This window comes from Anopheles gambiae, chromosome 2, assembly GCF_943734735.2.
Source record: "Anopheles gambiae chromosome 2, idAnoGambNW_F1_1, whole genome shotgun sequence".
NCBI classification, from domain to species: domain Eukaryota; kingdom Metazoa; phylum Arthropoda; class Insecta; order Diptera; family Culicidae; genus Anopheles; species Anopheles gambiae.
In genome coordinates this window covers 30,986,349-31,008,012 of record NC_064601.1, presented here as the reverse complement: position 1 = coordinate 31,008,012, position 21,664 = coordinate 30,986,349, and the positions used below count along the sequence as shown (strand labels likewise).

Below are 21,664 nucleotides of genomic sequence, written 5' to 3'. Positions count from 1 at the left end.
ACCGCTTATTTGTGGTCCGGTTGTTTGATTTGGTGTGGTGGTTTTCTTCTGCATCATCCTTTCGCGCATTCTGATGCACCAACGGTGTGCTTTGTGTGTGTGTGTGTGTGTGTGTGTGTGTGTGTGTGCTGTGCGCCTAGACAAACACACGCAATGCGTGCCTCGGCAACGGAACGGGCAGCCCAGCAGCACTGAAAACATACGCTCTCCGCGCAAGAAACCCGCCGGAACTTTGCGGTTAAAGCGCTGCGCGCGCATACCCTTGCGTGTATACGCTTTGGCTGTGCGCGCGAGCTGTCGCTTGTGCGCTTGGGGTTTTTTTTTGGATGCACGCCGACGTTCGAAACGGGAACGCACAAGGGACGATGAACGGATTCGGGGTTCGGGGGTGGTAAAACAAACCGAAAGAAAGGGAAGGGATGGGGTGGTAATAGAGCACGAAAGGTTCGAGAGTGTTTTGTTTCCCATTTTTTTCTGTTTCTGTTGTGTGTTGTGTGTGTGTGTGTGTTTTTGTTCCACCTCCCCCCCCCCCCCCCCTATCTTCTTGATTGCTTGTTGCGCGATGCAAGGCGATCGCTTCTTCAACGCGCCAGCCCCCCACGTGTAGAGAACGAACGCGCGATCGCACAGCTACGCATAGAGCGGTCGGCAAAGGCAGCAACCATAGCCAAGCATCGCTTCCCGCAGGAACGTGTGGCGAAGAAAAGCGTAGTAGGAAGAGGGGGGGGGGGGGGGGGAGAAAATGTGTTACGGGCAGGAAAACTTTTTGCCGTTGTACATAACTGTTGTTGCCGCGATCGCTTTCGTGCGCTTCGTTCGGTTTACCTTAGACTGCTAAGTAGCTTTTACTTGGCTCACAAGCCGAAACCTTTTCCGCGCTTTACCCGATGCAGCAGGAGGAAATGATGGTAGTACTTCGTTGTTACTGTGTATTGTAGAACACAGCCGTGCTATTGTACTGTTGACTGTTGATAGAGACTGTTCAAACCTGCTGTTTGCGTGACAGTAATACGTTCCCTTAGGACAATCATCGATAGAGTGACCTTGAGGAAAAGCGGCCCTAGGGGTATCATGTATTTTAAACACAAACAAGCTCAGTTTCTGAGGTTCTTTTGTCGCTAAAAGCTCCGTCCTCAAAACGGTGACAACTGTGTTCAACCTTCTTCAAATTTAAAAAAAAAAAAACAAAAAATTTAAAATAAGAAATAAAATCCCGGTTTGAAATGGGAACGGAGAAAAACTGATCTTCTTTTGTGCCCCCGGACCGGTGCTTTTTCCAGTGCTTCCAAAACGAAGGGGGATCAACGTTATCACGGCATCAGCAAGCTCCCCCCTTTAGCCAACAATAGACAGTTTGACAAACGATCGTGTGCCGCTCGGAATAATTGTTTTAATTTTGGAAGCAGATACCTGCCCGCGCGCGTTCGTACCGAATTCGTTCAAACAGGCGAGAGGCCTGGGAATTGGAGTGAAAGAGGACAATGGGGCAAAACGAAAAGAACGTGCGTTCGAGCTAGGTCTTAAGGGTTAGTGCACGCGATTACTTTAATGCTGTGGCCTACATTCTTTCCACCTGCGTGTGTACCGCCAGCCACGTTTGTGTTGTGATTTGGGAAAAGCTTTTCTTTTATTTGCTATTTTTTTTGTTGGTTAAGTTGATCTTTGTGTGATTGCGGTACGCTGCCACAAGATGAAAGGCGAATTCTTTTTTTTCACAAAGCACAACAAGCCCCAACCACACACGAGCGCCTCAATTCGGTACTAATGAGGTTATGTATGGTCCAACGCACTGCTGCTACTTTGACAAATGGTTACGAATTCGCCAAAGGAAAACAGTCGAAAAAAGAAGGGAAAGATTTATTGGATCCCGCTCTCCCTCCTGTCTGACAAATGAGGAAGCGAGCAGATTGTGAGCACGAAGAAAAACCTTGTGCGGAAATGTAGCTAATGGTGCAACATCTTACTTCTTTCTTTCTTTTTTTTTTAATTCCACCATTCTGCAAAGAAATGGGAAAGAAATTAAACACGACAAAACCGGCGCTAAAACCGCAACGGGATCCGGGTGGATCTCTAGGGGTCTGGGTCCATCCATCCATCGATCGGAACGGATTGATTTAGCGAGCCTGAGCGTGTGTTCGCTCTTGTCCACATACAAACCGCCGGGTGCAGCCAATTTGGTCGCTGGTTTGTGTGGCTTAGTTTTTAGTCAATTTTAAAACAAGCATCGGGAACGGCCAACTCTTGTAAGCGCCCGTGGGCAGGAGAGACAGAGAGCGAGTCTGTGGGGGGACATAAGTTGTTTGTTTGTTTTTTTGTCTTTATGAGAGGCACATTTTCCTAGTAGATGGATAGCAGCATGCGCCGAAGTGGTTTCTACTTCCTCAAGTGATGCGGAACGATTAGCGTTTGTCGACGGCAGTGGCTAACATCCAACCGTTCGGAAGAAGAAGTTGTCATTCCTCCATGACGACGATGTCCCCTTCACGTCGCAAAAATGGCACAAAAGTCCACAACAGTGTTTGTTTGCTGCTGGATGGCAAACGGTGGAGAACTTTGGGTAATAGGTTTTACTGCTGCCACCATCCGGGACCACCGAGTACTCTCCGCTCGCCAATAATGGGCAGTAGCTCTTCTGTATCCCCAGCGTCCAAGAGCATCATTTGTAATTTTTGCTCAACAAGCGACTGGGACCGTACTTGACTGACGTCTTGATGGAACCGTCATCAACAGCAGCCTGGAATGCGCCACAAATCTCCCGGGTCTTGACTACGGGGGAAAAACAAAGCGCACAAAACGCAGCCTAGCCTAGCTGTACTTGCCAGGCATTTGCTGCCACTGGTCCGCCCGTTCCTCGCTCTCTTCAACCTCTAAGAACCGACCGACTGGGGTCCCACACTGCGTCCCCAAACCAGCATAATGTGGAGGAAGAGGAAGGCAGCTCTATGATTGAGTCATTTGATGACTCGCTACGCGTACGCGCAAAGGAAGCTGTGACCGCACAGGAAATGAAAGAATCGCACCACGCTCGCCTGGCTCGTGGTTTCACGGAGCGGCTGTGTGCAAAGGGCGCAAGAAGAAGGCACGCACGGTTCTACTCCGCTGCCGGGTGAGGTCATTGGGGATGTTACTAAAGCGTCGACGAGAAGCTGAGAGCTGGCAGTACAGGCAGCGAACGGGAACAGCAGCCTGGGTTAAGTGTTAATTATTCATTCGTACTCATTTTCATCGCGAAGCAATAATAATTTCTTACACTGCAATGAAGATGGCAGAAAGCCAACGGGGGGGGAGGTGCCGCGATACATTGTGTCGGGGGGAAGCGTTAGTTCTGTGCGTTGCGCCGATACCCCCGTTGTTGCCCTCCCAAGGGCACACAAAGGCAATGCTTGGGGGGTATGGTGCCTTGGAGAGGGATTAAAAGGTTGCAATCTTTAATTGCAATCCGGGAGAGAGGGTGAGAGCGAATACAATTAAGTAGGTACGCTCCTGTGACAGGTACGGAGTGTCAGCATGCATCAAAAGCGCCCGCGTGGCCCGTCCATTTGCAGAACGCGGCGCGACACACAACAACGACTTCATTAGACGCTTTGTTGCATGTGCATGCCGCTGTGCCGTTCATTCTCTTCCACCATCGCAGTGTGTGGTATGGAAAATTTGCATTTTTCCCATTTCCCGTTTTGCAAAAATCTGATTACATTTTGTGCACGGTAACGGGGGCGCGCGCGTTAATTGCTTCCCTTAACCGAGGCTTTCCTGCGGTCGGATTGTTGGCCAGCCCAGGCTTTGGGGGTCACGCGTCCACCAGCGCCACGTTTTGACGTCTGTTGACGCGTTTCTGCATCGAACCGGCCACCGTAACGGGCCACAGAAACACTTTGTAACCATGCCGGTACACGGCCGAGTGTTTGTGTGTGTGTGTGTGTTAGTAATTATTATCGTTAGTTGTTGCTACCATCGCGGTCGCGGCCAGAAATAGGAACCGAGCGATCGCGGAAAAGCAGCGTGCCCTTCTCGCCCGACCGGTAATGACCTTTTTCGTTGGCCTGGACCCGCTGGGACAGCAGAATAGGAGGGGATGACGAGAAAGGCAGGGAGTGGAAAAAACGGGTCTATTGCCTGCCGGAGGGAAGCATTTCTTTGCATTCTTTCTGCGCAACACACACACACACATCCCGACCCAGAAAAACGACCGAGACACATCGCGACTGCTATGTGTGTGTGTGTGTATGTAAAATTATGGTGCATTGTGTAGGGCAAACTAACGCTCCTCCGGCTGCCCTCCTTCTCCTCCGCGTAACACCATCGCATTTGCATAAGTTCATCGTACATTGAGCCCCTTCCTCCCCCTCCCAATTCCCGCGGACATGCACGCACGAGATGGATGTGTGGGCAAGGCAAAAGGGCCAAGGTATGTGTGTGTATGTGTCTGTCTACCGTAGCTCCCGGTTCGGGTGCATCGATGGAACATTTGTTTTGCATACAAATGAACAACAGCCAGAAGAGGATGGGGGATAGGAACTCCACACGCTTCCAGTTGGGACCAAGTTCAATTTCCCAGGAACGATCCACACACCGACCGAGCGATGGGGCGGGCAAGATTAGGCCCCCCCTGCCTTTGTGGGAACGGTTTGATGGGGGCAACCCAAACCCGAAACTGGGCCATTGCAGGAGAAGCCTAAGGGATACAAAGAGTGGTCCTCCGAAACCCTTTCTCCCCTTCTCCGGATTGGAATTGGGTTTCGATTTGTCATTCCCGTGCGCCGAAATGACGAAACGTCCGGCTCGGCCAGTAAAAGCGTATCGGTTCGCGCGCGTGTGTACCAATCGTGTGTAACCTTTCACTAGAATCCCAAATGCATGTCCGGCGGCGTATACACGGCCGGAGCACTCGAGAAGCGGGGGTGCTGCCACCGTTTGCTTTCTGTTGTTGCTCCTAATGCAAGAACGGACGCCGTCGGTGGCGCGTGCCATTACAATACATTCAACTCCGGGGCGCTGTGCAGACTACGAGGATGACTTGCGGGAAAAAGCGGTGGTGGTGGTGATGCTTTTTTCTTTCGATTTGGTGTGCGCCTTTTAACCTTTCGAGAACGACACACTGCCCCACTGTGGTGGGGCGAAGCCCGTCACGCCACAGATTGGTGTGTGTGTGAGTCTCCCCCGGCAGCAAGCGGGAATGCCAAAGAGCATTGATGCGATGATGGCGATGATGATGATGAACCGTGCATGGGGAAACACACACGGCCATACGGCGTGTGTGCTTGGCGCCGTGCAAAGTAGAACTTGACATAATTGAACCAATCGACATTCGATCGGGTGAAACCTTTCCGGTTGTTTCGTTGGCCGCCGCCGCACCGCGTTCGGAGGTGTCGGAAGATTGAGCGCATCGAAGCGAAAGCAGGCCCCGACCGCCGGACGACCGAACTCCCCCTCTTTGCTAGGCGCGTCATTTCACCACGAAAGCCACAATTTTGCCCGCCCCGTCTTCCCGCGCTTCTGGAACCACCCCCCCCCCCCCTTTCTGGTGTGTATGCGCGTGCGGTCCTCTGGCAAGGGCAACTCTCTGGAAGCACTCTTCACCATTGAAGTGTGCCGGGGAGGCTTTTCTTGCAGGCATGCTTGCAAAAAGGGACAGGAAGCAGCAAATCCGTCTAGTGCTCCGTCCAAGTTGGTTGGAATATCAAGCGCCCTAAACCACCCAACCACCCCCCACCCATTAGCCGCCGGAGAGTCTCACGGCTTGGTAAATGATGTCATGATGCGATTTGAAATGGGTTTTGAATGAGAACGGCGCGCGCGCCGACTCTTTTCAGGTACACTTTCCTCGCTTTGTGTGTCTTCGCTGCGGGCGGATATACTTCCCTGGCCTCACGGTGCCAGTACTACTTCACACCACCGGAGCCAATCCGGCGCAGGGGGAGCCCAACCGGGAGCGCGCGCTTGCGCACACTCCAGCACGGTGGACGACTTAGCCTACATGTTGCTTTTTAGGCCACGTAACGGAAAGTAATCGATCGTTGCTGTACGGGGCCACACCGCAAAACACCCCCCCCCCCCCCCCCCCCTTCAACGCGCACCATGGACACCGTCGGCCATCTCGGGTGTGTGTGTGTGTGTTTTCCATGCACACAGTACCCGATGACTCAAGGCCAAGGCGGGGTGCGCACCTCCGGCCAAAAGCAGCAAGGGAGCGAGGAAGCCCCTACTAAGTGACTGCAGGAAGCGAACCCGATCGGAAAGCGATCCCCGCGCATCGATCGCGATTTCTGTGTGGGGCGCACGCGCAGCATGAATCGGTGTTCTTGTCATGGGGAAACCATGGGGGGATGTAGATACACGGATGTGTGCGGCTTACTGTTTTGGTGTGAAGCGCATGCCACGTCACGATGTTGACGAAGTCTCTGAACATGTTTTACACATTTGCTGGATATCGATCCCGTGCGCGTCTTGTGTGCGCGGGAGATTAGTTCCACATTCCACACGCACACAGACACAGAAACCGCAGATTCCATTTTCTCTCCGTTTGCGGGAAACCCACCACACACACAAACACATACACACACACATGCAAACCTAGGCTACATAAGTGTGCTAACTGTTTCTGCTGTGACGGCGCATGTGATGTGGCTAATCTTAAGCCTGGATTGATCGATCGTGTTCGTGTGCGCCTTTCCCACCTGCGGTTCCAACAATTCGAAAACGATTGATCTCTTCGCTTTACGTGTTTTGCCCTGGCGAAGAAAAACCGGAACGCCTACCGTAAACAAACACAAAATGTGTGCTTGGATAGGGAGTGGTGGGAGGAGGGAGGATACTCAGGCCTCGGAAAAAAGTATGCCCGGCACGCCTGCACTGTGTTCGATCGTAATCGCTAGGCCAAATAGCCAAACCGGCCCGTCGATTGCTCAGCGCCGCGCACCGGCCGTTCGTCGCCTTTACCACCACGTTCTGTGTGCAATCGCCAGTTTCTCGGGTATGGTTTCTATTTTCCTTCCTCTGGTTTGCAGGCGCTATATTTTGAGATCCGAACAATTAGGCGTCCGATTGTGGTTGTGATTTCTCCTCCACAGGCAACCGAAAAATCCAGCACACTGATAACACACCCCACTAGGGGGAGGGGCAACAGCAAAAAAAAAGGCTCCTTCCCATCAAACGCATAAACGAGGCGAAATTAAAAGAAAACAGATGCCAATTTGTGCCGATGGTGAAATTTTGATCGGTCGTCCCGAAAATGAATGAGATCGCGCAGACGACGAACCCCCCCTAAAGTACTGGTTGAGTACAGGGGAGGGGATGAGTCGGTGGGTGAGAGTGTAAAACCATTGGTTTTGGTGGTGGGTTGCGAGTGTGGTGTGTGCTAGGATGCAGGGTCATCGTTTTCCACCCGATTGAGACCGAACAATAGAAGATAAGCGGGTGGTGTGGGGGTGAATGTACGCGTGAATGAAAGTGGAATTGCGCTCCGCGTATGATGATGACTGCCAGATTTCGGAATCGATTTCCATCTCGTGAAAGATTTCCCCCGGCACGATCTCCCGCGCCTGGTCGGGATGAAGAAGAGAGGGAGCGTGGGGTGGGTTTGGCGGCAGGCATGGCGGAAAGCTCTTTGTCGTCGGTGTTACTGGGACAAAAGAAACCTCACCGCGACCTCCACTCTCTCCTGTCTCTTTCTCCCACCGTTCCACACTTTCTCAGGCTCACGGTGGAAAATCGTTACTGTTAAGGAGGAGGGTGAGCCGACAACAACAACAACAAAAAAGTGTGAGAAATTAGTGCACAGCCGGTACACACTAGCGTCGTGTCCCATTCAGCTTCACATTCCCATGAAGACTTTTCACCACCGTGCCTCCCATCCCTCCCATCGTAACTGTATGTATTAAAATCCAATATGCGAATCTGCCGCCTGCTGCTCTGGCATGGCCGGTGGAAAAGCTTTCGGAAAAGATGCACCCAACTCCTCCCCACCCTGCCCAGCTCCATCCACAGCCGCGGTCATGGAGCTGTAGTGATTTGAGATTCTTCTCACATTGGCCTGTGCCTGGCTCCGAAGCGGAGGGTCGATGGGAGGGAAAATGCGGTGTTGCAGGCAGCGGGGGCAGGTTGAGAGCTTTCGGGCTGGGATTATTATTGAAAATCGTGACCGCGGCTGTGGATAATGGTTTTGGTGCTACCAGGGGTCGCGGGGTAATAACGGGAACCTACTTTTCACTTTCGTCGCATCTCTTCTTTCCACCACGAATTTGCCTCGGCTCACCCGGGGCTTGCAATATGGGGTTATGCATTGGAGCAAAAGAAGAAGATGGTCGACCTCGTGGCCTCCCCCCAGACCTAGCTCCAGAGGTCTAATGGCCAGGTCGAGGCCAAGGCTTTCCGGAGCTGCGGACGCAACGTCCCGGCTCTTTCTAGCTAATCTTTTAATTTTGGGGCAAATGCTTCCTCCCTCCCCCCTAAACAGGTTCCCCTGAAACGGGCAAGGGTGTGGCTGGGGAAGGTGATGAAAGTAATGAATTGAAGGCACCCATGGGCCAAGCAGCGGCATTGCTGTGCATGATCATGGCTGAGTTTGCGTGCGCGTGTGTACAAAGAGAAAAGAACACTCGCTTGATCAACAATAGCATTTTATTAGTTTGGAAGACCAACAAAAAAAAACCCAATAAAGTCACTATTTGCAGGGCGCATAGCGTTTTCTTTCTCGTTAGTTTCCCTCTTCCCTCTTCTCTGAAACTCCCTGAGCATATGATGAGAATCCGATCGGGTTTGAACGTTAATGTGTGTACCAATGCAGCCCGCGCGCACCTGGTACGAGCGGTAAACTAACGGTCATTTTAAAACTGTCTGGCCAATGAACGGAGCACAATACCGAACCGAAGGGGGTGAGGAGGGGCAGCAAACACCGGAGTGAACGGGTTCAGGGCGTGAGTACGGTTGGCTCTGGCAAACAGGTAACCGGGAGCTAAATTGATGGATTTATGAGAAATGCTTTGCTGTGCACGGTGCCCCGATGGGAAGATTTAACTTTTCTATTAGAGATAGAGAGGGCGGGGAGGCAAAAAGCAAGGCAATGGTGTGCAGCGAGGGGGAGTGTACTTTTGTTTTACTTGAAGCCTACACCTATTTGATGGGCGCAGTGTTTGAACCGTGAAAGTATCATCATGGGCGATGCAGTTTCAATTATTTCTGGCCACTCTGGCGAGGGATGAGCAGAGGTCGAAGATCTCAGCCAATGCATCTATTTAATCTGTTTTTTTCTTGTTGTTGTTCACCCCTTTGGGAAACCATCTGTGCCCGCACCGGGCACATGATGATGGACCCTATTGAGGAGCGGGGATGGAGGTAGCAGTAGCAGGTGGCAAAGGTTTGTTGGGAGAGTTCAATTTTTTTGCCCTCCACCACCATTCGACCATCAACTATTGGTAAATTAGGCGCCAAAAATGCTCATTAAAGAGGGTGGAGTTTTGGGTGGGGTTTCAAATCTCCAACGTCCGTTTGTTTGCTGAGCGTAACGCGTTTTTTTGTTTGTTTGTTTGTTTCCTTGCGTTTTGAAAATTTATAAAATAAGGAGTTTTTTTTTCTTTTTCTCCTTAAAGAGGGGAAAAAATGGTACGGCAAAGGAAAACAAAACCCCAATCGGAAGCGAAAGCTATTTAAATATGGTGCTTTGAAAAGAGGTGTGAACATTGGCAGCGCACAAAAAGGCCGCTATTATTTGCACGCTTGGAAATAAATTGGTTCCTTTTAAGGGATTTCCCTCCACCCAACGCAACGAAAGGAAATGCGCTGCTGCGGTTGTTGCCAATGGTTTCGCTGATTTTTGACGCTTGTGTAAAGGTCATTGATGTTTTCCAAATGGGCAGAAAATTCGGTGTGTTGCCTTTGAGAGGTAGAGAGCGAGTTGCCGCTATCCGATCCTCAACTGTGGGCTTTTCTTTTCACACACTGGTTTAACATAAAAAAATACAAACGAAACGGCGAACGTTTCCTCAACCAACTTCAGCGGTGGTCAATGGCAGGCACGCCAAACTTTTGCCAATTTCCATTGCCAACGACAAACAGCTGCTTTTGCTGCTGTTTAAAATCTCATTTTCATTCACTCAACTTACCCGCGGGAGGGGTTTTAACACGCGGAATGATGGCTTTTATGTGCCCTTCTATTACGGGCATGATTTATTTGACTATCCCATTCTACGTCATCACACACACACAATAAAAACCCGGAGACTTTTGTTTACCTTGGCTTAATTTGACTTTTCCCCAATGTGTCGGAGAAGAAAGGGAGAAGGGGCAACACAACCAACACAAAAGCATAGCACGGTGGGGCCAATAAGCGCACACAATAAAACGGGGAAGGTAATGGAACTTTCTTCCTTCGGGCGTGGGTGGCGGCGCAGAATGGAAAGACAATTTTTAACACCTTCCACCACAAAAGAGAATCCCCATTTCCTCTCCTGGCTGGGGCTGCCGGGGATAAAATGACCTCATTTTTTTTCGTTTGCTTGCTCCGTCAATCGAAAGTCATAAAACCATTTTTGTTCCCAGCACGGCATGGGGGTGAGTAATGATGGCCGAAAAGTTTATTCCTTTTGTACTGCCAAATTACAGTGACCAAGAGGAAGCAGCTGGGCACGGGCATAGAAGCGTAAATCGAGCGTAACAAAAAAAAAAGCACAAGCCTCTGTTGCGCTCGGCGCTTCTTGCACACACAATTTAGATCGGGCGTACCACTTTCACCACTTTCGTTCGACACCGGCACAGTGGTATTTGTCACCAATTTCTGCCAATGGTTATGGTTGATGCTGCCAATGGCCACTCGCGGGTCCTGGCCAGCCTGGCGTTTAACTGGTGGAGAGGGGAGGCGGCGCACATTCAATTTTGCATTCAGCGTTTTGCCGTTGTGACCCAGTTCTTTGTTTTGTGTCGCTCGGTTTGAACCCGATTCCATTCAGTCCCGGTTTGGATGAGTTGTGGGTAGGAGGAGGAGACGGGGCAACCCTTCTGTGCTGCCAGAGGGTTGTAAACGGTAGAGAGCTAACCAGAGGGCCCAGCTAACTTCCTTTCCCGCGGTGCGCGATGGCGAATCTCGGATACCGTGGATCGATACAAACTGGTTTGACGGTTTGCGAAGGATGGTTTTCTTGTTTGTTTGTTTATTGCTTCCTTCGTGCAAAGGAAGCTGTGCCGATAGGGGAAAAGAGCGGCAGCCGATATGCTGTTTTATGTTAGAACCTGTTTTTTTTTTAAATTTTTCTACATAAAATGAGCCATGCTTGCAAGCTGTTCGTACCAACAAGTGACACAGTGAGCATGATGAATACAATGCCGCTAAAACAGTACGACAGTCTATGAAACGATTATTGCACAATGAAAAAACGGGAATGATTTACCATAACAAGAAGTAAAAGAACATTCCCGTCCCCTCCCCCAGCAGCAGCAGCATCATCGGGAGCGGGGCCATCGCACTCGCGTTACATTATTCTGGGTTGAATGTACGAAAATACATTTCCCTCGAAGTTCGTCATCAAACCCCGGCAGCCGTTTGATGTGAGACGAATGAAACCCGAGCACAAAGCAGGAGAAAACCCCAAATTCAACCTCCCCCCTTTGCAAATGGAAAGAAACATTTCGGAGCAATTTCCAGAACAGAGCAACCGTGAAGTGTCTCCTCGCCCTGCACTCTCTCGCAGCAGTACAACCGGCTTTGCTTTTCCGCTTTGTAAAAGGAAGAGCAAGGGGATGATGGGGAAGGCTGGGGCTGGTCTTGTGCACTGCGTTAACAACGTCGCGGGAAAAGCGTGATTACACTTGACGGTTAATCTATTTTTAATTGGAACGCACGTTCGCTCTTTGGCGCAGGTTTGGCAGGGTGGGCGTTTTGTGTTGCAAGGCCCGTGGTGCGTAATGGCAACATAATGACAACATTAGACAGAGCCAGAACAGAAGTTTCCTGTTAATATTATCATCAGGGTGTGCGGGTTGCTAACGCATCACCCACGCAGCCAGCCACCCCCGGTCGCTCGCCCGCCTGCTACTTCGTTATGGGAGATTAGCCCGACGCTGATCCGCGTTTGCATCCTCTTTGTGTGTGTTTGTGTGTGTGGATTTATGTTTTTGTTTTGTACGATTGTGATCCCCCTCTTCCCCCCCGTGCTTGATGTAAGCTTAATGCTGTAATGCTTTTCGTTTTGCCGAATGCACAGTTATGTTGAGCCGAGTGCTTTTTTTGTTCGTGGACCTTGGATTTTTGGAACGGGTAGGAGGAAAATATTTACGCTGCGAGCGGCCAGGAGTGAACACACAGCCTCCTCCTTCCCTACCGAGATGGAACAAGTGCGTGGCGTCGACGATCCATTCCAGTAGGGGCTGTGTGGCATTTCCCGCGTTCCTTCCCCGGGCGTTGGAATGGGGGAGGGAGGGGGTTTGCGGCCGGCAGACGCAAACGGAAGTAGTTTATTTATTCATTTGTTTGTTCACCTTAATCTGCTCCACAGAGAGAGAGCGGTATGTGGAAAGGCATGGGCTGAGGAGGACCCTGTTTGGAGGCCTTTTTTAAGGTTTCTCTGTGGGAAGCAAGCTTTGGGTTGCAACTTTATCTTTACATATTTTTTCTCGGTTTTATGTTTGCCTCTGTAAACGGCAAACAAATGCGGTGCCGCTAATGAACGCAATAAACAAATCCCGATGCAGTTTGCTGGTGCGGTCCGTGTATTGCACCCCGAATGTTTAATGGTGCATTTTTCATGCATCGTGTGATGAAAACCAAAGAGAAATAACCGAGCCTGCTCCTTCCTCTTCCAATACACCCGTGTATGTGTGTGTGTAATAATAGCTTTTGCTAGGTTGCTCCACACACACAAAAAAACGGTTAAAAAATAAAGCACCTCCAGTTGGCATGCTATACTAGGCTCAATTTTAAATTATTTCATTACCGGTAACGGGTGTTTCGGGCATCGTTCGGACCCCGGGGGCAGCCTGGAAGAATCGTTCCAGGGCAGGCTGGAAAATGGTGCGAGGGAAAGCGGTTGCCGTTTTCCGATTCTGATCTATTGCCTTTGGGGTTTGAAAACGTTTGGCTGTGGGCTGAGTTCGATGTTTTTTTTTGTTGCTGTGTATTCTCCTTTGCACTCCGTTTCTGTGTGGCTTACAGAACTGTGCTGGATGGAGCGCTTGTAGTTATTGGTAGTTCGCGAGATGATTCCCTCCCCGTGGTTGCGCTGTACATTTTTCACCTCTTTTCGCCCGATTTTTTTTTGTGCAAGGTTGCGGAGCTTGTAGAGCAACAACAGCACACACCGGATGGATGGGGAGCATATTCTATTCTGTTCATCTTATAAAAGCATAACAACAACCACCACAAAACACTCTATTTCGATAGCGGAGGGCGTGCATATAGAAGGCAAAAACAGCAAAGCCAAAAAATAAACCATCGTTACGCAGACCAGATACGCGTGATCGGGCAGGTTTTGTACCGATTCCAATTAACGAGCCTCCGTTTTGGGGTGGGTGGGCCTGTGTGGTGAAGTGGCTTAGAACGCCACCGTAGTCCCGGGACCCGGGATCATCGGTATCGGGTTAGAAAAGTATGCAGCCTCCCCGGGGCAATGATGGCGAGAGTGGTGGCTTCGGGCACCTAGAATTGAATTCGCCCCAAAACTTACCAACACCGCTCCTTTCCGTGGAGTAAGGCGGGCGCCCGCGCTATCGATTCGATGCGTTTGGATTCGAACGAAACGTGCTCTTCAGCTTCACGTCGGTATGCTGCCGTGGTTCATCGAACCGTCGTCTTTTCCAAGGGGGTGTGGTGGTTGGTAAATGTCTTCCACCCGGGAGGCTCAATCTTGTGTATCGATCGGTCCGGCAACTCGTGTTCTCGAGCTACGTTCTCGGCCGTGTGCTGTCGTTTTCAATTAAAACGGTGTACAAAAAAAAGAAAAAAAGAAACAAAACTGCACCTCTATCTAATTGAGAGAATCTCACGATTTCAGCCAACCGTGTCCCGGTAGTTCCATCCTCAACGGGCATCTACGGGCGATGACACGGTGCCATTGCGCATCGCGTGAGGTTCACGCGGGAGGGTCGCACGTAAATTTTTCGTTCCATTTTTAAATTGATTCTTTCAGGAACGTTGAAGTTTTTTTTCTTCTCAATCATCACCCCTCATTCCCAGCCCCCACCGTTCTCCCCCCAGTAAGCGTTCTTTATTTGCCGGATCATTTCCTGTGCGCGGGAAAATACTTCATCCGCGCGGCCTTGGAGTTGGCGGCGACCCTGAAGCTACTGGGTGAGCGCGGCATTCTGGACTTCTTATTCCACAATTCGTCACCGTTACGGTGTTGGGTATTAAGAGCCCCCACAGTTTGGAACGTACAGCGGGGGCTAGGGTCTTCGTTTTCTATAATTAAACGCGTGAGGAAAGCAGATTTGAAGATTGGTTGCTTGCGTGCATTTTTTGTTGTCGTTGGGACGCTGTCATCACCCGGATGATGGGATACAGCGGATCACCTCTTGCAAAGGTGTTTTGCCTAAATTAATGAAGTTATCTTGAACGGGCCCTTACATTGAGGCCACAACAGCATTGGCCCGTTGGTAAGATGAAAGGAAGAAAGGAAGAAAGGTCTATCCTATCGACCCGGGACGGGACCGGGTATCCTATTTTGGGATTTGTTTACATTTTGTTGGTCAAACAGTGGCGGAACTTGGGAAATACTAACACCCAATGCTGGGAGCGAAAGTTAGTCCACAGCGGCACCCCCGAGAGTTAGCTTTAATCTCTCGGGGCCCAAACTTCTCAGCCTCGCCGCAGTGTCTCGGCTGGGGTCGAAGATAAAAGTTATAAGTCGTCGTCTAGTTTGTAAAGAAATTCTACGTCTTCCTTATTTGCATTACCGTCTTGACTCGGTACCTTCCACCAGCAAGGGGACATCTCAATCGAACCGTTCTGTTGGCGGTTTAAGTTTATTTAGGGTCTTCTCTTATCCCCGATATCGTCTTATCTCGGGATGCTCTCGGGCGAAAAACTGTTTACATCCTTCACTCCCGGGAAACTTAACATCCTGTTGTACTGGTCTTTTTTTTTGTTGGTGGAAAAAGAGACGTGAGCCCATGAAGGGTACACCATTGTTCACTGCTGCACTATTAGATACGCTTAATCAGTGCGTACCGTGTGAAGCGTGGTTCGAAGAAGAAGGACCCAACCGACTCGCAACATGTGCGGTGCAGCAACGAAGCGTACAGGATAATTGAAAGCATTAAAACGAGCGATAAAACAAATTAAACAAAACTTTATCGCCTGCCCCGTAAAAGGCGGTGGCGGTGTAAAACATTTAACCATTGTTCGTACCATCGTCAGCCGCCCCGTCAGCATCATCATCATGATGTGTGGCCATCGTAGCACGAATGTGTCGCTTCTACAAAGGCGCAGCACAGGGTGGACGTGATAACAAAAAGAGGTGAGAAAGAGAGAAAAAACGAGACCAACTCCTTTTTCGTCCCAATTGTCGGTCATCATTTGGGCTGAAATGTCTGCCGGTGGTATGTAATGGGTTATTTTACGCCCCTGCCAGCAGCAGCAGCAGCAGCAGCAGCACAAAAGGGTTTCTCCGCCACACAAATAAAGAAGGTGGAAAATGATGGTTCAGTTTTATTTGAGCTCGACGGACACGGGCCTCATCCGTCGTCCTCCGCCTGATCGTTCCGATTTGCTCGTTTTGCTTTCAATGGGGCCACAGGACCACCGTACGAATGTGAGATTTTTTTTTGCACAAACGTTTACCAAGCAGAGGAGGATGGTAGTGTGTGGTTGGGTGGTAGGGAAGAAGCTTGTACAGCGGTCGATTTTCCGCTAAATTAAATTTATCACTTCCAATCCTGATGGTTACTATCTTAATGCTGTTGTAACTGATTTTAATGGATTCCGACGGAATGAAACGCGTGCTAGAAAGGGCTAACGAGGGAGCGAAAGAGGGTAGCTTTTGTGTTGGGAGCGATGCCATCGTTTTCATTCATAACTGGACGGGTTTAAACGACCGTAGTAAGAGTGCGGGTGCGGGTTAATATGGCAGACACTGATGGAAGTGATAAATTGATATAAATCATGCGCAAAATGGGACTCATTTGCCACACACGCGTTATAATGAGCGCGTTGCATCTTTAGCAAAAATGAGTTAACTATCACCGACGTATCCTGGTCATGGCACCACACGCGTTTAACGGCTCTGAAAAGGGGTTTTTGGCGCTCGTCGCATGCGTCGTAGCGCTGATGGTTGTGCTTATCAGTTCTATCGAACCGATTACATGTAACGATTATGCCAACTACTATGCCCCGTTATCGGGATGATATTGACCTGCGCAGGAATGCGGTTTGGTACGGGGTTGCGTCTCCGTTTAATCACCACTTTATACCGGGAGAGGGAAGCGACGTTGCAGCTGTACCAGGACTGCTTCTGTCCTAAGAACTGAGCTGAAACAGGCAACAGGCTCCATCACTCACCATGTCTCTCTCTCTCTCCCCCTCCATCCCAGAAGGTTGCTGTTCCGTTTGCTGCAGTTCATCATTATTCGCCATTCGCCTCGATTCGTTGCGATCGTTAAAGGGTGGCATTCTTCGTGCTTCTCGCCCCGTCCGCCCCGTCCGAATCTCGTCGGGCGTGAGATGGTGTCACCGACATCAGAACGATTCCCAGTTCCCAGTACCATTCTGCTGCCACTCACGGCGGCCGGGGGAGTGAACGAACCACGGCTTCTGGTTGGGAGGAAAGTCGTACCCGCTCGAACGATGCCCAGGGTTTTCAACCCCGATGGGTGCCGTTTGCTGTGGACGCAGTTTTCTAACAATTTACATCGTAACAAACGTACTCTGAACAAACGGGGGCTGGGCGGGCGGAGATTGTAGGCGCAGAGTTGCAGAAGATCGGACCAAGTACACCGGTGGTTAATTTGACCCGTTCGGTTCGTTCGTGGCTCCAAGCGTATTGTGGACTGTTGCCTCGCCTGCCGCCGACTCGCAGCTTGCGCGCTAAAACGCGAAACTAATTGTCCGTACCTACACATTTCCGCTCGTTTCGTTTCGGAAAACGGTGTGCTGAGCGTTTTTTGGGGAGGAGATTGTTTAAAGATTTTTTTTATTTCGTTTGTGGGAGGATGCTTTTTTCTGTAGCGACTACAAGAAAGGTTCGTCGCTTTGTTGCAAGAAACGACTTTAAATCGCTTCTCTCGCTGTCCCCGGTCTGGACGCGAAATTCCAACCCGGAAGAGAATCGGAAAAAAGGGAACTAACGCTCCCTTCTTGACTCCGGTAGCCAGTCGGAAGGGCCACACGGCTCCGGAAGTCGTTCCAGAGCGAAAATGCTGGCAAACAAACGGCAAATGCGTTGATGAGCAACGCGCTCGTTCGTCTTATGCTGCTGCTGCTGCGTCTAGTTGGACGGTAACACATATCTCTGCGCTCACGTGTGTGTATGGGTGTTTGTGTGTGTGGTTGGGGATATGTTTGGTTTTATTATTCCTCTCCGTACACGGTCGGTAAACCCGAAACGAAGCGTGCCTGATTATAAAACATTGACCTGCGCCGACCGCGGCCACGCAAGTACCGTTGGCTCCGATCTTGCGCGCTCGTGCGCATTTTATTCCGCGAGTATGCTTCTTCATCTTTCTGTTTCCACCTTCTGGATGGGCATGCTTTTCCGAGGCGTCAGTTAGCTTTACTTTTTTTTTCGTTGCCTTTTTCCCTTTGCATCGCTTTCTTATGCGATCCCATTTCTCCATGCCGCTCAGAACGCCGCCCGTATGCGCCTGGTACGCGGGAGCATCGTGGAGTGACTGTCGTTTGCTATCCTTCGCTTGTAAAATTGCTCGTAAAGGCGCACACGCGAGAACCTCCCATCATCCCCTGTCCCACTCGATGAAAGCGGTAGGGCTAGCAGCAGCAGCAGCCGCCGCAGCGGAGAGATTGTAATTCTTTATATGATCGTACTTTTTGCGCCCTTTACTCTTACCCACCGTCCTGCTGGTTACTGCTTTTCCTTCGCAGATGGGAATCATGCTCTATGCTACCAGACTTCTATGCATCTTCTATGCAATAGAATAGCTATCATTATGCCTCGCTCGGGTGTACCGGGTGTGTTGTGCCTGTCCTGATCTCGTCGATCCCGTGTTTGGCCGGGTGCATCCATACAATTTGCCCGTCTGTGGCCTTACCTTGACATCCGCCCTTACTGAGGCGCGCGCACGCGAGAGAGGAGGAGTTTCCTTTCTTTTGCGATGCGCCGATGGTGGCACAAGTTTATGGATGCCTGCACGCTGCGTTACATAAAGCAGCCAAAGCTGGGAAAAGGAAGGGAGGCGACGAACCGTTTGCATGCAGATATTTGCATCCAATTTCGCTTCTATCACTTTTTTCTTCGTCTATGGGTGGCTTTTTAAAGGGAGAATGCTCCCTGTCATCCTGATCTAAAGAAGGCTACGTTTTCCTTGGGGGTTTTTCTTGGCATCGATGTTCGATCGCGCCATATACCTCCGCTCACCCCGTAGGCGCACCATATGGTCGCATCGCCATGGGACGGTGGTTGGAAGTGATTGGAAGCGATCGGAAGTGGCCGGCGGAGAAAAAAAATGGTCGGGAACATCTCCGGGTCGTGAAGCCAGCTCTCGGCACAACCACACCCGGCGGTGGTGGTGGTGGGTGGTGCTGGAGGTTCATTCTGTTTTCCTTCCTTTTTCACTGTACGTAGGAAGAACTCGGGGCGAACTCCAAGTCGCTGCTGGAGTGTGAAGTGGGCTTTCCAGGGCGAGAAGGAAAAACTTCACCAACGATCGGGCATAATGATGCTTGATAGAGGGGGTAGCGGGATGAGCTGGCTGGCATCAAGAACGGTTTTGTGTGTGTGTGTCTTTATGTATATCTAACACTGCCGAACAAACGGTGCGAGGAAAAGGGTTGTTTTGTGGTGATCTTGGCGTCAATGCCATCCGGCGGAGGCGCAGAAGCAAGCGAAGTATAGGATAAGGAAAATGCAACTCGAAAGGGAAGCGAAGTTCTATTAGAAATTCGTGCCCGAAGGCAAAATACCGCGAATCGATTTAGCATTTAGCAAGAAGTAGGAGGGATTTGCCAATGGCACCAGAAGAGAAGGAAGTGCACTGGAAGCGTATGCAGCGCTACGACGGTGCACGGCGCTGCTTGGCGCTGTGAAAAATGGATGATACCATCTTCAGGGCGAATGCGATCTAACGCCCGCCAAAGACCGTATGTGTGAGGAACAAGAAGACTCCACGCTTCAGATCTGAGGGCATAGATTCCAATAATAGCGAAACGAACACACAGACACACACACAATAAAAAGAACCATAGGCCATACATTATCCGCTGTGAAGGCTTGTGCACGATCTGTAGCCCAGCTTCGGTCGATCAAAGAAGCGATATGCTCTCGTGGAGTTGGGCGGTTGGTATGGTGTGAGGGTTAGCAAGGAGCATAAAGCATATATGCGATTGGCATTAAATTGCACATGCTCCAGCGCTCGCGGATGAATTATCGGACCGATCGACCACTTCCGCAATTTTCCAACCAGGCATGGAAGAATGCACGAAACAACACCCGTAAGCGTTAGCTTGTAGGATAGAGTTCTGGAAGAGCGCGCGCTCACACAGAGACACATACACACACTTGGGCAAGAACGCGAACATGGTGGAAACGGCTGTTAGGTGCATTGTAGGAGTTGGAGGTGTACAGTACCTGTTAGATGATATGCGGTAGAATGTTAACTCCTGCAGGTTCGGCTTCACTTTCGCCACCAACTTTCGATCTGTTTGGCGAACGGTTGTGGTTGGGTACACGAGGTGTTGAAGTTCTTTTGCTCCGGAGGTAAGCTCACAGTTCCATAACGTGTAACGGGTATACCAGCTCCACTAAGGCAGTAAACACCAAGCTCACACCAAACACACGCACACTTGAGCACAAATGCGAGCTTTTCGCTTATCACCGCAAGTCGGTTCTGTTACGTCCGCGTTGAACCCTTTTTCGTTCCAACCACAATCAAACAGGCACTTGCTGCACTGCTGGCGGTCACACACGGTGTCAAGTGTCAAGATGCGTACAAGACAACGTTCCCCGCACGCTGCACGGGCACGATCTGTTTCACACTGGCCCTCTCTGTTATCCCGCTCGTCAGTAACGACGACAATCAACTAGCAACTAGCACGCGCACACAGGATCTCACACACGCGGTTTTGAGAATCAACAAAGCTGCACCCTACAGAAGACGGGAACGCACAACACCCCTGGTGGACGCTGATGCTCTGGTGGGTCAAACGAAGATCGGACGAAGGGGGGAACCGCATACACAACGGAAAGCACGCACGCAACTGGGGATGCTAGTACGCGGAATGCATCATGAACAATGGTTCGCCAATGATGAACCGGTGCCTTTTTATGGTCTCGCGGCAAAGAAGTCCGCGGCGCGCTGTTGCGCTTTGGTTTGAAAGTTCGACCTTCCGAAGGAAAAGAGACCGAGAGAGCGAGAGAGGGCGATAACGAGAGCGAGCGCGAGCAGCTCAACATCCCGCGACGCGGTAACGATCGTTCCCGGTTCGCCTCCGTCTCACTCTGGTACGGGTGGTGCTTACGGCTCAACGGGGCGGGTTGGGATCTGGTTCGTCGATCAACCCCTTTCTTTTTCTCAACCCCCGTGCACGCTTTGTGTACAGCTCCCGAGGGGTGTGCGTGGCGCCAGAATGGGCACATCCAGCAAAACCCCCTTTTCGGGAGAGGGAGAGCCAACCCCCATTCCGAGCAAAGCTCGCTCTCTCTCATCATCTCCCGCGGTACGTGTTTCTGTGTCGGTGAAGATCGTCCGTTCCCGCATTCCTCCGCATCCGTTCGCGGGCGGCGCGTTCTCACCGTTCGGCCTTCCCCGGGTTGTCTCCCGGTCTGTTCCCCGGGGAAGGGCGTCAGAACGAGAAAGCTGAAGATGAATTGGAACGAAACGAATCGCTGCGGGAGAATCGAAGGGGGTTGAGAAAAAAGGCGATGATCGTCCTCGTAAATGGAGAGCAGAAGAGAGAGAAACAGCGATAGAGAACGAGCATCGTGCTCGGGAAAGAAAGTTTCGCCCGGGTCTTTGCTGTGCACGATCGAGCGAAGGTTGGCTTTTGGGTGAGAATCTTGCTTTTTCCACCTTTGTTTCGCGTGGAGCCCGCGGCCAGAGCTTTTCTCATCCCCTACCTTGGGATGAGGCGAGCGGATCAGAATTGGCCTTTGCGGAGAGCAGCTCTTCTCCGGGCTTCCGAGCTGCACGTCGCATACAAAGCATTCTCTCTGGCCAGGTTCGCTCTTCATGGCGACTTTCTTTTGCCACTTTTCCCCCGAATATCGCCGTTTCGTTTTTTGTTTGCCTTCCTCTCTCCCTCTTGCTATTGGGTCCTCCACTGCCCCAACGCCTCCGTCTTTGCTTTCTTCTCGATTCTTGATCGCTGCTGGCAGCATCGCATATGCTCGAATCCATCAACCCCCTGCCGTGCGTACGGTAGCAATCGGGTTGCCTTCCTACCGTGCCAGACGGTCTGATGTGGCTGATGTTTTTAGCGCCGGCCTTTGTGGAGCTTTGAATGCTTCGATTAATATCACCGGAGAGGATGGGGGAAGCTTAATGGGAGGGCGTTTTAGAAGAATGAACATGC

At 50.8% G+C, this 21,664-nt stretch overlaps 1 protein-coding gene across 1 annotated transcript in view; it reads right to left on the bottom strand.

The window, feature by feature from the left end:
- Positions 1-20,397, bottom strand: part of LOC1272942 (uncharacterized) — a 30,220-nt gene extending 9,823 nt beyond the window's left edge. The window contains exon 1 of the mRNA XM_061647633.1: positions 19,722-20,397. The gene's annotated coding sequence lies outside the window, so the exon portion shown is untranslated. The remainder of the gene's footprint in view (positions 1-19,721) is intronic.
- Between the last annotated feature and the right edge of the window lie 1,267 nt (positions 20,398-21,664).